Source organism: Eleutherodactylus coqui, chromosome 1, assembly GCF_035609145.1.
Source record: "Eleutherodactylus coqui strain aEleCoq1 chromosome 1, aEleCoq1.hap1, whole genome shotgun sequence".
Taxonomy (NCBI): Eukaryota; Metazoa; Chordata; class Amphibia; order Anura; family Eleutherodactylidae; genus Eleutherodactylus; species Eleutherodactylus coqui.
The window spans coordinates 465,782,009-465,796,551 of NC_089837.1; the positions used below are offsets into that span (position 1 = coordinate 465,782,009).

At 41.7% G+C, this 14,543-nt stretch overlaps 1 protein-coding gene across 1 annotated transcript in view; it reads right to left on the reverse strand.

Moving 5' to 3' along the window:
• Nucleotides 1–14,543, reverse strand: part of VDR (vitamin D receptor) — a 133,018-nt gene that overhangs the window by 93,012 nt on the left and 25,463 nt on the right. The window lies entirely within an intron of this gene.

Here is a 14,543-nt window from a genome sequence, read left to right on the forward strand (position 1 = left end):
TGCTAATCAAAACAGTGATTAATAGCTGAACATACTGGCTTCATAAAAAAACATGTCTCCAATAAAAAACTAATAATTACTGTAATTAATGGCATGTTTTTCCAGGAAAAATAATGGAAAAAACATTCATGTTGTTGTTTCTTCCGACTCTTCATGACCTCGTGGACCAGCCCAGGCCAGAGCTTCCCATCGGCTGTCGCCACCCCCAGCTCCACCAAGGTCCATCCCGTCACCAGAAGGATATTATCCATCCATCTTGCCCTTGGTCGGCCCCTCTTCTTTTTAACTTCCACTTTCCTCAACATTCATGACATTTTATGACATTCATAAAATAAAAAATCCCAGTTGATACTTTGTTGTTCCTCCTTGAGCTTTTTTAAGAGTTTGAAGTCTTTGAGTTTAACTTTCTTGAAGAGCACTTGGCAGATCAGCTGTACAGGATGAAGTGTTGTCATTGACTCATTTTTCTTTAACCTTCCACCAAAGATTACCAGTTGGCTTGAGGTGCGGATTGTTTGCCGGCCCTGTCATTGAGTGGATATGATCGATAGAAAAAGAGAAATCGTCTCACCCACGCCGGACACTAATCTGCAATCTAAGTAGCGCGGTGCAGGGAAAGAAGTTGCTTGAGCCGCAGATTGGTCTTATTCCAAAACACAAGATTTCTTCCAGCCCTCATCTAACTTTACAAACAAAACTTTTATTATAGCATCATTAAAAACATCCTCATAGAAGCAGACGGAAAATGTTTTGAGGCTCACAAACCGGGATCTGCCTCATAAGATGGATCTTCTAAACGCTAAACGGTTGCTTTACAGGAGGTGTTTTTGCAGACCACTTTTTGACATGTTTTCCAGGACGCTTTTAACACATTTTTTTTGTACTTTATGTTTAAAGTATATGTTAAAATATAAACTGCACTACCTCCCATGTGTTTGTGGCACTCTGTGGGTTGGCCTACATTCACAAGACTGGCATGAATATGGACTCTATTCTCTTTATTGGACTTATTCACATGAGCATGCTCTTTTTTTTTTAATTCCCCTTTTGGAACGCCTCACCCATTGTTTTCAATGGGACCTTAAAAGACATCACATGGCAATGAGAAACACTTACAATCCTCTGGTGCGCCTGAAATGCGTCTTAGGATAAAAATTTTGCAGAAGTGATGCAAGGCATTTTTGAATGAAAAATGCCTTGCATCTATGTGGCAAGCAGGATATCGGACCGGATTTCCCAGACCAATATTGCGTTCACCCAAGTGAATCCGGCCTAAGTGGTGTTTTTTCACAACACGTTCTGGATATGGTGTTTTTTTCTGACTTTTTCCCATAGGCGACTCTCTATGACTTGAAAAATACTAGAAAAAAAAGCATGTACAAAATGACAATAAATTTAAAAAAATAGTGATAACTCATGCTACATTTAACCCCTTCCCACTCCAGGACGAACATTTATGTCCTGGAGCGTTGGGGTATGTATGAAGAGAGGTCGAGGGGCAACTTCTCTGCATAAAGCGTGGGCATCAGCTGTGCGGTCGATTGCAGCTATTAACCCTTTAAATGCCCAAAAAGATGTTCGGGGTTCCCGTATGTCCCCCCTGCGGTGAGATCGGGGAAGCTGTGCAGGTGTCATGGCAGCCGGGGGCCTTCTGAAGGGCCCCAGGGCTGGCTTGGGAGACTGCCTATCAAGCCATCCCAGTGGGGTGGCTTGATAGACTACCTGTCAAAAAGCATTATTATGTATTGCTGTAGCATTACGTCATACTGCAGGAGCGATCAAAGCATGGGCGTAACTATAGAGGAGGCAGGGGATGCGGTTGCACCCGGGTCCAGGAGCCTTAGGGTGCCCATAAAGTTTCTCTTCTCCATATAGGAAGCCTAGTACTATGAATAAAGCATTATAGTTGGGGGTCCTGTTACAGATTTTGCCATGGGGCCCAGAAGCTTCAAGTTACGCCTCTGGATCAAAGCATTGCATATTGTAGTCCCCCAGGGGGGCTTAAAAGTAAGTAAAAAAAAAGTAAAACAATAAAGTTTTTTTAATAAAAAAAAAAGTAATAAAAGTTTAAATCACCCCCCTTTTGCCATATCTATAATTTAAAAATCTAAATCATAAAATAAAAATACATATTTGGTATAGCCGCGTCCGTAAAAGTCCGCTCAATCAAAGTAGCACATTATTTACCCTGCACGATGAACGTTGTCTGAAAAAAAAAAAGGAAACGCCAGAAATGCCCTTTATCAGTCACCCTGTCTCCCAGAAAAAACGCAATAAAAAGCGATCAAAAAGTCGTATGTATTCCAAATTGGTACTAACGGAAACTATAGGATATCCCGCAAAAAATGAGCCCTTCCTGAACTACGTCGACGGAAAAATAAAAAAGTTATTGTGTGCACAAAATGACCCCAGAAAACAATTTAAAAAAATTAAAAGTCTTTGAAGAAAAAAAAATTGTACAGTAAAAAAAAAAACTACACAAGTTTGGTATCGTAGCAATCGTACTCACCCAGAGAATAAAGTTTTCATGTCGCTTTTGTTGCAGTTGGTGTGCCGTAGAAATAAAATGCACTGAAAGATGGCGGAATGTCGGGGGTTTTTTTTCATTTTACTGCACTTAAAATTTTTTTTAATGTTTTTCAGTACATTATATGCTAATTTAAATAGCACCATTGAAAACTACAACTCGTCCCGCAAAAAACAAGCCTATACAGCGACGTCGATGGATAAATAAAGGAGTTATGATTTTTTTTAAAAGGGGGAGGAAAAAACGAATGGGGGGAAAAAAGGGGCCGCGTCATTAAGGGGTTAAAAGACAAAAACACTGCCGTCATAAAATGTGTATTTTCATGCATTTTAAAGTACCAAAAAAGAACACCATGTGAAAAACGCTAAAGCCTGCTTCAGGAACATTCAGAGAATGAGAGACCTGTCAATCAAGCCGAGAACCGCCCAGCACTCGCTTCTCAGCAACTCTTAGCACAAAACAGTTGGGTAGGGCAGCATGACTCTGCTGACAAGTTACCTTTATGTTCCTAGAAAATTAGTATCTCACACAATCAGACACACTTATACAGTACAAACATTAAAGACAGTTGTAATAGAGGACGTTAGGTAATCTTGCGTCAGGACAACTTTGTTATTCGCCTTCAAAAGAACAATATATGATTTATTTGCATAGTGGCTGCTGGCCGGGGATTCAGAACAAAGTTCACACTTACTGTATGACATACTCAAATGAAAACTGGATTCTTTCTAAACAAAAAAGAAGGATCTTAAAAAACAAACAAACAAAAAAAAACTACTGTATATTCCCATTTATCTTTTGAAAGTTAACAGCTTACACAAAAATGTCACTCTGCAATCACTGGCACCTTCATGCAACTTTATACCAAAGTGTAAAGTTCTATTTTATAAAAAGTCTGCAGATGCACAACATCCTATCCGATCAATAAATGTTCAAGTTGTGCAGAATTCAGAAAGGCCACTTACTGTATGTCTACGTCTACAAGTACATATCTTCAAAAGATCATCATAGCTGAAGAGTCCAAAAAATGTCTGTGATTGAGATGACTGTAAACATTTCAGCCACAAGTGGCTAATTAGTGTATTAGAGGCTGATTAGATCCGCAACTGCTTCTCTTTTCCTGCCTTTAGTAAAAAATAAGGAAAAAACACCCGTAAAGCAAAAAACATTGACATAGACAAAGGCTCATGCATCACAAGTCTGGATTCACTGGCGAGCTGCACAGCGGGAAATGACGGTATCAGATTCTGTTATTACTCCCTGCTGTCACTTGCAGTTCCCGACTTTCAACTCCACTACTACACATTTTTTTATACAACTCCCTCGTCAAAAGAATGCTGCCCGTCTAGTACTGCGCTCGCAGCTTAGTTCCCAATGTCATTTGCTAAGATTTTCAGCTTAAAAAGATACCAAGAACGAAGCTCTAGCCTTTATAACCTGTGCACAGTAAGTGGCTTTAGTCATACAGTGAATTAAATACGTCCTTGGAAGTTGAAGGTCTAAACTAGCACAATAAGGCTCTCTTTATGCTTAGTTGAGGAAGAGCAGTCCAGAGGGCACCATTTCCATCAGTGTAGTTTTTCTGTTCTTTGTCTATGGAAGTGGGATGAGGGTTGTTATTTACAAGCTCTTTAGTAATAACCACTCTAGTTCTTGACATCTCAGACATACACATTACATTAGAGGAGTGAATCAGGCAGCGCAGACTCGTGTTTGACAGTAAGCGTATAACCTTTCTTTTGTTCACTTCAGAGACAAGTCGGTAAGACAGGAAACACGTCAAACAAGCCGGCAGACAACATATTTTGTGCCGGTATCGGGCACTTCGTCGACCTCTATGAGAGACATCTTCGAGTTTTGATTTCAATAGAGCAAATGCCCCTTGGAATCCGTGGGTCATAATAAGTAAGTCTTAATAGGCGTCTTACAAATTGTACCAGTAGCCTATTGTGCGGAGTAACACAGCTGTGTATAATGTATGGAGTAGGATAGATTCGGAACATATATTGCACACTATGCATTCTCTACCACATTTTGTGAAAGCCCCGGTACACATTAGAGTTTAGTCATTCGAACAGAGCCTGTTGATAATGGTGGAGCCAGATGACTCACTAATGCGGATGAGGTTGGCTCAACTTTCCCCCAACAGATAATTTACGGGAAAAGAAGGATCAGAGATGTTGAATTTCAATGGCCAAAACTTTTGTTCGCTGAGAGATTAGCCGCCACAGCCGTCTGGTTGCCGTTTACTTCCCTAAGGCCGGCTTCACGCGGGCGAGAAAATATTGCACGGGAAAAGAAGGATCAGAGATGTTGAATTTCAATTGCCAAAACTTGTTCGCTGAGAGATTAATGGGATAAATCAACTCTAAAAAAAGTTATCTCTAGCAGAAAATGTTAGAGTCTAAATTAGCAGCCGTTAGAGTTGTCATCTGGCTCACGAAGGTTTCAGAATCATGGTTGCCACCTCAATTTCAGTGTCTCCATTTCCAAGCCACCTTGTAAACTACAATTTCCCATCGGCTCCAATCCCACATTTGACCTAGTTCTGAGACTGAAAACATTCCTAGGGCTGGACAGGCCTGGCAAAGAAGGCACAACCAAGCCAAAGAGAATGTAATCTGACTGTGAACGTACTGTCTTATGGAAAAACAAGAAAAATGTTTTTACTGGCACTGACCTTCCACTGCTAATAAGAGCTAGACTGGCGGCCTACCAACAACCCTAGTCAAAATCTGAACCCGCAGGAGGATTTTTGGGTATTCTGGCAGCCTAACCTTATTTCTGTGCAGGGTAACACAAATAAAACTCATATAACTGAGCACTAAATGTGTGCAAAGTTCTTCAACTCATTAGTAACTCATGATTTCACAATTTTATTGTAGCCCTGTTAGGCTCATATTATATTGTTATTGTTGTTTCCCTTTTACAAGATGACAAATATAATAGATCCATTAGAATCTTCCATGATTCGTTCTCCTTTTGGCTTAACCCTCAGACAATCTTTAATGGGCAGAAAAATGGAGCAAGTTACACTATTCTGACTTAATTAATGCAATTGTGAATAAAGGCTGAATTATATTGACAACGTAGCCCCAGATATGGCACTCTTGTCATGGATCATCACAGTTCGCTGGTTGAGTTTTTCAGATAACTATCCTCAAGACATTTCTTTATTTGGATTTGGATCCCACAGCATTGGCGCTCTTATCAGGGAGTGGTAACAGGGGATGAATTAAGGAGGAACACTTTCAAGATGCTGACAAGTTTTTAAAAATAGGTCAACTTTGGATAGATTTAACAAGTACTCAAGATTATAGAGCTCTCCTCTGACAATGATTCCTTTCATGCTGCTAGCAATGCCTGGATCCCCTCGACAACACAACAGCACACATTACCATTTAGTATCCACTGGAATATGTTACTATCACCCCTTTCCATCCCTCCCTATCTCTCCGTAGCCTTTTTCCCACCCCCTCCTCCCTCCTCCCACCTTCACCTTTTTTTTTCTTCTTTTCTCTTCTCTCTGCCCCATTCTCATCTCTTTCTTTTCCCATTTCTCTCTGTATGGCTCCTTCTTTCTAACCTAAGTCGCCATATCACCTCTCTTAGATATATCCTTCTATTTCGTAAGTTGGGTAGAGCCTCGGTATGACGTTTTGCTCTCGGCTGTATTACTTTTGATATCTGTGCTACTCACATTATTTGGTAGAGATGTAAGATAAATAGTGACCATTTCCTAGGACTGTTTCTGTTTTTTATCTCAATGTTTTCCTGTATGGATCTTTTCTGTTATACCAGTTCCTGCATGACTCATACCATTATTCTGGTAAAAACTTCAAAAATACAGATTACACATAAAAAATATATAACCGCATATATATATATATATATATATATATATATATTTAAAAAAACGCCAACTTTATAGACAAATACAGGTTCTATTCTACTGTCTGTTACCAGATAAACCTTTTTGCAAGCTACATCTCTGAGAATAATCAACATTATTCGGCTACTCTGAACACTTTAGTTATTTTTAGCTGAGTATCCTTGAATTCTAAATGAATATGCGAGAGATGCCGGCTTCAGAATACGTTTCAATGAATGATGCCCAATCATGAAAGATGAACAACTCTTACCCAGATGTACATTGCGGCGCAGAGTTGATACCAAGAACAAACATTGAACCATCTTACATAAATAGCATGTCCTTGAAGTATGGTGGGCAAAAAACTCAAAAATATCTAAATGTCACTCAGTGCTGCAAGGAATTATAGTGCTACCAAAAGAAGAACTACCAAGGCTAACACCATCAAAATGAATCATAAGTTCACATATTGCAAAATGGGAACCACTCCCTTCGCTGCTGATTAATGTCAGCAATATAAGTAGATAGAGCGGTATGAGGAAAAGTGATTTAACTGTTCTCCACTTTACAAGCGCACTGTCACCTGCAAAGTATGGACGGGTTTTATTTACGGTAAAGGAACACTAAACCGGGAAATGAATAATAAAAGTAAGCAGGTGATAAACTTGACTGTTTGCTTCAGGATGCAGATAATCCGACAGACTGACAAACAGTGAAACAAACCGCAGCAAAAACCGAGGATAATCTCCTGCTGATCTCTTCCGTTTTGTCTGGTGAACCGCTGAGGAGGAGCTTAGCAAAGGGGGCCTTAAAGGGGCCGTCCAGTTTTAAACTATTAGTGCTGCATTCTCAGGATAGGTTATCAACAGTAAAGCAGCAACCCCTTTAACTATCTTTGTGCCATACGGTACAAAGAGACGGTGGGGGGAAGGGGGGAGGCTCCTGCTGCAGGTAGTTGTCTTATAGAGAATTGTGAGAAGAAAGAAAAGAGGTGGCTCATCTCCTGGGACACAAGAAATGATTTTTTTTTACATATTTCTCAATTTGTGTTGCAATATGACACAAAACCGAATCAAAGGAAGAGATGAAGGAAGGATTATTGTTGGCCTATTTTTTTTTTTTTCTGTTATGGAAGGTTGATATGGCAACTCTTACTGTGTTACTTTTTTAGGTAGGTAATAGAGGTGAGCGAGCGTACTCGTTAAGGGAAATTACTCGAGCGAGTATCGCCATTTTCGAGTACATGCCTGCTAGGGCCAGCGGGAGGCGGCTGGGGGGAGGATCTCTCTCTTGTTCTCCCTCCCGCACCCCTCTGTTCACTCCCGCAACTCACTGCTCACCCCCGCCAGCCCCCGAATCTTTTTGGACAAGCAGGAATGTACTCGAAAATGGGGATACTCGCTTGAGTAATTTGATTTAACGAGTACGCTCAGTCATCTCTAGTAGGTAACACGGTTGAGGTGAGAAGCGTAAAGGTGGGAAGTGAGCATGTTAATATATTTTGTTTTAGGAAGCCTTTGCAGTGTACTGTGATTCTTCTATATCCAAGAGGTGTTTGTAAGGATATACATTTAGTTCATAACTCCAAGAAGGGCATATAAGGAACTGGCACTGTGGCAGGAGAAGGGCAGATTCTAGGCAAATGCATATCCAATTAAACGTTTTTCAATATTGTGTGTTGCAATATCAGACATAATCAATTAGTGAGTTACATATTGAATATATTTAAAGGGGTTGTCTGGTTACCGGACAACATTGCCTCTATACCACCAACTAAAATAACAAAGAGCAGTGCTTACCCCTTCTCTGATGTGGGGATCCAGCACTGTAGCCCTGCTTTCCTCCCGGTGTTTGTTGTAGAGATGTTGTCACGGGAAGGCAACTGACTGCAACCAATCAGAAGCTGCAACATCACCATCTGTTCTTCTGGCATCAGCGCTCACATCCTTGGCGCCATTATTCCAGGAGTTCATAACAGTGATTGGCTGTAGTGGTCAGTTGACTTTCAGGAGGACAGTAGGGCTACGGCGCTGGATCCCTGTGGTATAGGAGGGGTACGTACAGCTGTTTTTGGTATTGTAACACAGTTGGTGGTATAGGGGCGAAGTTGTCCTGTAACCGAACAACCCGTTTTAAGGGTTGTCCGACCTAATTGTTTTTCTATAAAAACAGGTTCCCTATTCTATAAAATGACAAACAAGCTTACACTTCCCTCTCCTGGCTCCCCACATCTCCCACAATGGCGTTTTGGGTCTACCCTGTGATGTAATATTTACAGGCTGCAGCAGCCTGTGTCCTGGACCTAACACGCTGCTACAGCCAATAAAGAGCCCTGCACTTGAGTGCTGAGCTCTGTGATTGGCTGCAGCAGGTTGTGACTTCCCGTACAAATGCTGACTGCAGTCTGCAAACAAAGACTGAGCACGAAGGACGGAGCCGCGGCGTGGAAGATGCAGGGAGTTGAGAGAGGTGCTTATAAGCTAGTTTATTTCCTATGATGGGGTGCCTGTTTTTAAACATAAGCTATCCACATATTTTATATTATATATGTACACAGACATACATAAGATTAAAAATTAAATTTTTGCTAACAAATTAACACAATAGTTGGAGAGTCCTATACATTGTCCGCATACAGTACGCAGCCGTAAATGGCAATGCAGCTACATTGCCTTGCAAAAGTATTCGCTACCCCTGGTGTTGTATTGGTGTATTACAACCTAGAATTAAAGCAGATTTTTATCTAGATTTTATGTAATGGACCTGACAAGATAGTCCACATTATTACTATGGAATCCCACAAAGCGTGCGGGATCCGGACACTGTGCAACAGAAAGTTTTGGCTAGCTTCGGCACACTAGTGACTTTAATGCTTAATGACTGCTTGATTAATGGACGTATGGTTTGCTAGTAGAGCAGAACAGCTCATACAAAATAGGAAACGCGTTTCTCATAGGAGCAACACTCCCCTTCCATGCGCTGCCTGGTGGAGGTCCTGGAGGCTGCACTGCCACTATGGCTGTCCCCACAGACTCACAACATAGCGGCTCTGCTTTCGTATTATCCTCGGGAGCTGTTATTTTTCCAAGGATGATACTGTTCTCTCCATGTCAGTTCTACAAATACAGCTGCAGCTAAGGTTGGCTTCACATCATGTTTGTGATGTGCATTAAGCGTGTCCATAAGGTTACATTAACCAGATGGACGCAGGCCAAAAGACAGTCCTTTTAACCTCTGTTTAACCAGTATATCACAAAAATGTATGGAACGGCGTAGTAAACTACATTACATTTGAGATAATGGTATCCACTAAAAAAATGTGTATGCTACAAAGTATACTTTTTTGGTATCCCCATGACTCACATGGTGAACGGAGTCCATAAACAAGATGTGGACCCATTCCATCAGAGGTATACAATTTAAAGGGGTTGTCGGGTTACCAGACAAGGTTTCTCTTTTAGTGCCCACTGTACTAAAATAAGAAAACCAGCAGTACTTACCTGTTCCATGAAAACCGTGATCCTGATCTGAACTCCTGCCATTATGGCGCTCAGCGTCAACTGACTTCCAGTGACATAAAGTAGAGGCAACAAACACCAGGACCATGGCGGGGCTTCAGTGCTGGATCACGGTAGCAGGGAACAGGTAAGTACGGCTCCTTTAATTTTACCACAGTAGGCACTAAAGGGGGCATGTTGTAACCGGAATACCTTTTAAAGCCATGTTTTTGTATGGAAGCATAGTCTAACACGCTATTCCATATCGTAATGCATCCAGCCATACATCAAAAGGACATTTTTTGCTTATGTCGAGGTAATAGGAATCTATGGACATATTCAGTGTATATGCCAAACGTAGTGCCAAATAGAGATGTGAACCGGCCCTTATGGAGCTTGACAACTATCCATATCTCACCTTATACATGAAATAAGCAGGTTTGTTCCATAAGAGGGCTTTCCGCTAGGGTGGCCCAAAAAACTCAACTTTTTAACTACATAGCAAAACACCCTCTAACTTGTTTACTTTTAGCAAACCTTTCTTTGGGGCGCAGTTTCAGGATCTTATGTCTACGACAAGGTTCTGCTTAAAGACCATGAATCTTCAGACTTTTTACTAATGACAAAGAAGAAAAACAACTGTTGCTTCAAGTCGTGGAAGCAAATGGCAAGGCTGTCCAAGCACAGAGGACGAAGAAGTGTTCTGTCCAGTCCTTAAGGCAGTGTTTCTCAACTCCAGTCCTCAGGACCCCCCAACAGGTCAGGTTTTCAGGATTTCCTCAGTATTGCACAGGTGATGTAATTATTGTCAGCGCCTCACACATTGCCACAGGTGTTCTTACTATAGGAGATCCTGAAAACATGACCTGTTGGGGGTCCATGAGGACTGGAGTTGAGAAACACTGCCTTAAGGACTGACTGACAAGTATTTGTGTCATAATTTTGACTATTTTCCTATATTTGGAGGTATTTCTGTACGAACAGCACAAATGTGTAGATAAATGCCGTTGTTGATACTTAATGTTGGAAAGTATAGCGGTTGTTTTGTGAAAGCAGATTGTTAATATTAATGCTGTAGATCGTGGAATTGGAAATCTTAAGTGCCATTTCTCATAATATCCATCAGTTTTGAGCCCCATCTTGCAGTTGGAACTTAAAGGGGTTGTCCCGCGGCAGCAAGTGGGTCTATACACTTCTGTATGGCCATATTAATGCACTTTGTAATATACATTGTGCATTAATTATGAGCCATACAGAAGTTATAAAAAGTTTTATACTTACCTGCTCCGTTGCTGGCGTCCTCGTTCCCATGGAGCCGACTAATTTTCGCCCTCCGATGGCCAAATTAGCCGCGCTTGCGCAGTCCGGGTCTTCTGCTCTCTTCAATGGAGCCGCTCGTGCAGAATGCCGGCTCCGTGTAGCTCCGCCCCGTCACGTGCCGATTCCAGCCAATCAGGAGGCTGGAATCGGCAATGGACCGCACAGAAGAGCTGCGGTCCACGGAGGAAGAGGATCCCGGTGGCCATCTTCACCGGTAAGTATAGAAGTCACCGGAGCGCGGGGATTAAGGTAAGCGCTCCGGTAAGCTTTCTTTAGGTCCCTGCATCGGGGTTGTCTCGCGCCGAACGGGGGGGGGGGGGGGGGGGTTGAAAAAAAAAAAACCCGTTTCGGCGCGGGACAACCCCTTTAAAGCTACAACTTTCCCCTAACATTCCTATTGGCAGATGTAACACACTGGGAAGGGTTCTGGCTGTATAGCTGCCACTTTCCTTTTTGCCATATCTCTATGGGTCACCCAATTGTCTGTTTTGGGCAATCTCTTTTTATTAGACAGGTTCTCTACAGTTTCCACCTAAATTGACACTTGAATATATTGTGAACAGTTTTCTTTACTAATCTTCTGCTTAAATAATGCTATAATGTGCCACGCAGAAAAGGTAATTGTGTGGTTTTCCTGTTAGCAGTAATCAGCTATTTCAGGAATCTAGGTGACATTTGCAGACTATAAGCTGAATGTTGAGATCACATAACTATCAGTACAATGCTGCTCACTGCTTACGTATTTTAAGAGTGGGCTGGAAGGAATTTGTCAAATAGAATTTTTCAATTTGGATGGCAAATTTTGAAAAAAAAGCAAAAGCCATAAACCTCAAAACCAATACAAGAAAAGTAAAAGAAAGTGATGACAAAGCTGACCAACTTTTTATGTGGATTTTTAAAGGGAACCTGCCATTAACTTTGAGTCCCATAAACTATGTTATGAAGCTCAATAGTGAAGGGTTGGGGAATCTGGGAAGCTGTGTTTGATACTCACCGGGTACCCTGTTCCAGTGCTGAGCTAAGTTGGTACGCACATACAAGGTGACCACTTAGCCATTTCCCATTTATTTCTATGGGAGAGACGGCTAAAAAGTGCAATGCTGTGTGTGCATGCCAACTTTGCAGGGGCACAGTGATGGAACCCGGTGAGTATCAAACACAGATTCCCAGACTCCCCATTCCCTTACCTTTAAGCCCCATAAAAAAGTTTATGGGGCTCCAAGGTGATGACAGGTTCCCTTTAACTCAAATGATTCTTTGCCACAGCTTATGCTGTGAGAGGGGAACAAGATTGCCAACCAAATTTTTTTTATTTTTCTGGACAACTTACCCAAAAATCACAGGCAGTTCAGATTTTTGAATGTATCATCTGTATGGTTGCAAAACCATAATGAACCATACAGATGATACATTATATATGTCTACTACAATCCAGAATACTGATATAAACACATCGCGCACAGCACTGAAAATCCAACTCTTTTCATAGTGCCATGTTCATGCTAGCCCATAGACTTGTATGGGAAAGTGCATGACTGACACTAAAAAGAGTCAGATTTTTGGGACCATGCGCGATCTTCAGTGGCGGGCACCACAGGAACCAGGGAGCAAGTGAGTATAAAAAATACCTCACTCAGATCCCTGTCACATCCCCCAACAGCATCATAATGTAGTTTATGGCTTCGTGGGATGTCACAGGTCCCCTTTAATTTTTGAGTCTGCAGTTTTCACAAGATCTGAATTGTCATGTTCAACTCCAGTCAATCCTGTCCAATCAGCACTGAGAAGCTTACAATGCACTGCAATACAACTACTGCATATTATTTGCATGCAATGTTTTTTAATGGGAGTCAAAAGATGATATCCGCAACTTTATAGAATTACAGATGTATGTATCTGCGCGCACATTCAGCAAAAAGTTTCAAACTGTCCTGCCAAATGAATATCCTTATTTGTACCAATGTAGCCAAGTTTAATATGACTCTTAGGCTTCCTTCACTCGACCTTATTTGCACATTTCATGCAATTCACACGGGGAGCTGCTGCGTAAGGCAAAAAATACTCTGAAGCATTGGAAAGCAGAAATCCTCGGAATGACTGCTAATGCGTAAATCGAGTCAGCTGCCTTCTTTTCCCAGTGTTGTACGCTGGGTAACTCCCTCCCCCTCTTTTTTTTTTCCAGCTTCCATGGAAGTCTATGGGAGCTTGCTGCATATAAGACCTATATTCCACGCGGTGTATAAAACCGGCAACCCAAAACGGTCCCGCGTGCGCTTTTATTCCTGGTGCGATTATTTTACACGTCAAAAAATCATTCATCTGAATGAACTCGTTGGAATCCAATGATTAGCACGGTCGCGTTTGTTTCTTACTTTTTTTTTTACGCGGGTAAATACGTGTCTGAATAAGCCCTTAATGCGGGCGTTTGAATTTTCTGTGCCCCTGTTTATTTACCCTTTCAATTGCTTTACAATGGCTTTTGTTGGGTTAAGATAACAATAGCTTTTTAAGGGTATGTTCACACATATTGGCTGATTGGCTGTGGATTTTGTGCTGGATTTTGGTGCGGATCTGTTGCAGAGTTCACCTTTTCAATTGCAAATCCACAGCCAATCAGCCACATGTGAACTTACCCTAAAGGCGGCTTCACACAAGCGTAACCCGCTGCGAGCCACCCACATCAAACAGTTGCGCAGCAAGTACGCAATGACACTGCGTACTTACTGTGTGCCGCCGATCGCCATGTGCCATCTTGACGTGGATATGCACCAAGATAGAACATCTTTATTGCGCATGTATTTCATGCGATATGTGTGAGTGGCAACATGGGAGAGTGATACATTGTATTACGCGTGCAAAAGCTGTGCGTGCTAAGTGCTGTAACAATATGTTCGTGTGAAGGAGCCCTTACGGCTTAAGTTAACCTTCTGCAACAAGTTATCTTGTCACAACAAGGGGGGTGGAAACTGGCTGAACTAGATGGACATGGTCTGCCTTCAGCCTAACTAAATACTATGTTACAGGCATGTTAAGTTTGCTAATACGGGTATGTCACGTCCAATCAATCACCTGCACCCAAAGAGGTATATTTTTGTGGCTATCCTCGCTCCTCCAGGGTTTATCATTAGCGGCATTTACAGTAGTCATCTAGCGCAGTTACTAAAAGACTTGTTGTGGCTTATCTATCACAGTCTGTGGAAAACTGATTGGAGTACAAAATAATATAATTGATCATTATGGCAGCAATAAAGACAGAACTAGAGCAGAGGGCGAGATAAGGGGCTGATAAATAAGTGGAGGATATGAGGCAGTGAGATGTGTAACGCCG